Source organism: Protopterus annectens, chromosome 7.part1, assembly GCF_019279795.1.
Source record: "Protopterus annectens isolate FY-2018-M chromosome 7.part1, PAN1.0, whole genome shotgun sequence".
NCBI classification, from domain to species: Eukaryota; Metazoa; Chordata; order Ceratodontiformes; family Protopteridae; genus Protopterus; species Protopterus annectens.
The window spans coordinates 433,225,969-433,228,468 of NC_056740.1; the positions used below are offsets into that span (position 1 = coordinate 433,225,969).

A 2,500-nucleotide genomic window follows, 5' to 3' on the forward strand; every position below is an offset into this window, starting at 1 on the left:
CACGGTTCTTTAAAGGCATGATGGTGGATACACTATTTCTCACAATTTCACAAAAAAAAAAAAAAAAAATCAGAAGGTTCAAACATTAACATCTTTCTTTTTATTCTTTTTAAGATACTTCTACATGATCATAAACACGTTTTACGGACAAGGCTGGCTAGATGCAGAATATAAACAAAAATATGAAAAAATGGTTGTTGATAACAGTCTGTTATTTTTTCAGGGTTTTCTAGTATACCCTGCATATAATAAGCTAAAAATCTTGTTATAAGACACCATCAGTCTTCCTTTAGTCAGTATGTATATTCCATAAGTAACACTCTTATTTTGTTTCCAGATTCCTTTTATCGCCTCTCATGTACCTTTTTCACCCCATTATTTCCATCCTCTTAAGCGCCTTCTTCAGTAGGATAATTCCCTGGCTTCCCTTCTTTTTACATTTTCTTTCAGCGCCTTTTGCATATATCCTTCCTTTCTCTGCTTATTAATTAATACATTAATTAAATAAATTTTGCTAACAAGTAGGTGGACTGGTATAAGGATCATTTTAGCCATGGCTAGAGCCATTTAACAAAAGCCATTTAACAAAAACAATAGTACAGTAAGAACAAGAAACATTAATATACATATGGCAAGTAAGAGTTTATGCATTACACAATAAGTAACAGTTTAAATAATTTTATGCACAGCAAAACCATAAAGTCATAATAAACTGATTTCAAAAAATGTAAGTCTGAACACCACTGGAACATATCACAGACTTTCTAGCACTTGTACGACAGTAAAGTAATGGCATCTATATTAAATCTTGTTCTTCGTGTTCTGCCTGGGGTAAGAGTACATACACAAAGACGATCAGGGAATAATCCATCACTTTTCATAATAAACACTTAAACATAAACATCATTATGCTGAAGAATGTCTATTTCTGAAATAAAACATTCAGCCCTTTGGTAGTATCTCCTGACTTTTAATTCTGTATTCTAAGATGCTACAACTGTCTACACTTTACAGACAGGTTTACATCAGTCTTTTTAACATTCCTTCATTCTGTAATGCTCATTTTATACAACACAAGGATCACAGGGAAACTGCGGCATATACTAGATCTCAAGGAATGTCAGTCCATATACACAGGTTCATATACAGTAACCAGTCAAGCATACAGTCCAGGATATCACTAAGGAGCCTAACCCAAATGCCCAGGAGCAATGTCTGCTTAGCTCATTTACTCAAGAGACCTATAATAGGAAAATGGAAGTGGAAGGGATCAAATTCTGGATAACAGGGAGCAACTTATTAACAGTTCACATCTTTAATCCTGTATATTTAGGATGTAGGAGAAAACTGAGCAAACACAGAAAAGCCCATGTGGCCATGGAGGGCATACAGACTCCACACTGAAGACACCCCCACCTGGGAATCAAAATGGAAAGCCACATCCTGTGAGGCAGTAATGCTAACACTCTCTTAACAGTGTCATCAATCTCCTTTCTCTTATTTTATCTATATTTTTATTGTTACTGTTATTTATTTGTGTACCTTATTGTAGATGCTTAGATTTTAATCATCAAATTGTAAAAATAAACAGCACACGTTTTCTAATATGCAGCAATTCATTTTGTCTGTCATTTTTTGGCATATTTATTTTCCGTCTTCTCCTTATTTTGTTTTCTCTTCCGAACCTTGCATTCCTTTTCCCTGTCATGGCTCCACCTGACAAGTTCCTGCTGGTAAGTCTATGCTTAACACAGCTATTTGTCTGCAATGCTGCCTTTGTATGTTTCCTTTGATATTCCTCTGCATTTCATTTTCTTTTATTATTTCTTGCATGGTTCAAACCTTTCATTTCATGAACAGTGGATGACTACCAAAAAATCTGAACATCTTTACTTTCTGGTTCAGTGGTCATTTTTAGGCTAAAATGTGCTTTATTTATTTATTTAAAAAATGCTTACAAAGTTCTCAACATTTTAAGCATCCTGTGCATGCACAGATGTTACGCTCCATTCAATCATAAAATGCTCCCTTCAATAACAAAAAGTCAGATCTATCAGTCTAAGCTATCCTGGTTTCAAGTGTAAAGGTTGTTTAGTCCAGAAAAAGAAATAAGACAGTTCCACACCTGCTAAACTGAGCTATAGTAGGTCTGCATGCAGTGCGTCTCTCCTCACTAGCATCAAACCACAGTATGTGTCAGGTACTTTTTCATCCATGGCTTAGGTTTGGGGGCATTCTTCATTCTGTCTAAGTCAGCCTGCTGAAGCAAACAGGAAGAGCTTCCACACAGAAGGCTGACCCGAAAAGGAACATAAAGTCAAGTGCAAGAATGTTGGCAGAGGTGGGAGGGAGGTGATCAAGCAAATACTTCCAGTACTTTCTGTAGTGGGTGAGAATGCAGGTTTCTCTATGCCTGTCTAATAATCTCTGGTGAAAATCACCCACTCAAACCTTATGAACACAGCAAACATAGCAGCTAAGTTTAGTTCTGTCTTCTCTC

At 36.0% G+C, this 2,500-nt stretch overlaps 1 protein-coding gene across 1 annotated transcript in view; it reads right to left on the bottom strand.

The window, feature by feature from the left end:
* MINDY2 (MINDY lysine 48 deubiquitinase 2) overlaps positions 1-2,500 on the bottom strand; it is a gene marked incomplete in the record, with an annotated part of 1,894,024 nt that overhangs the window by 310,963 nt on the left and 1,580,561 nt on the right.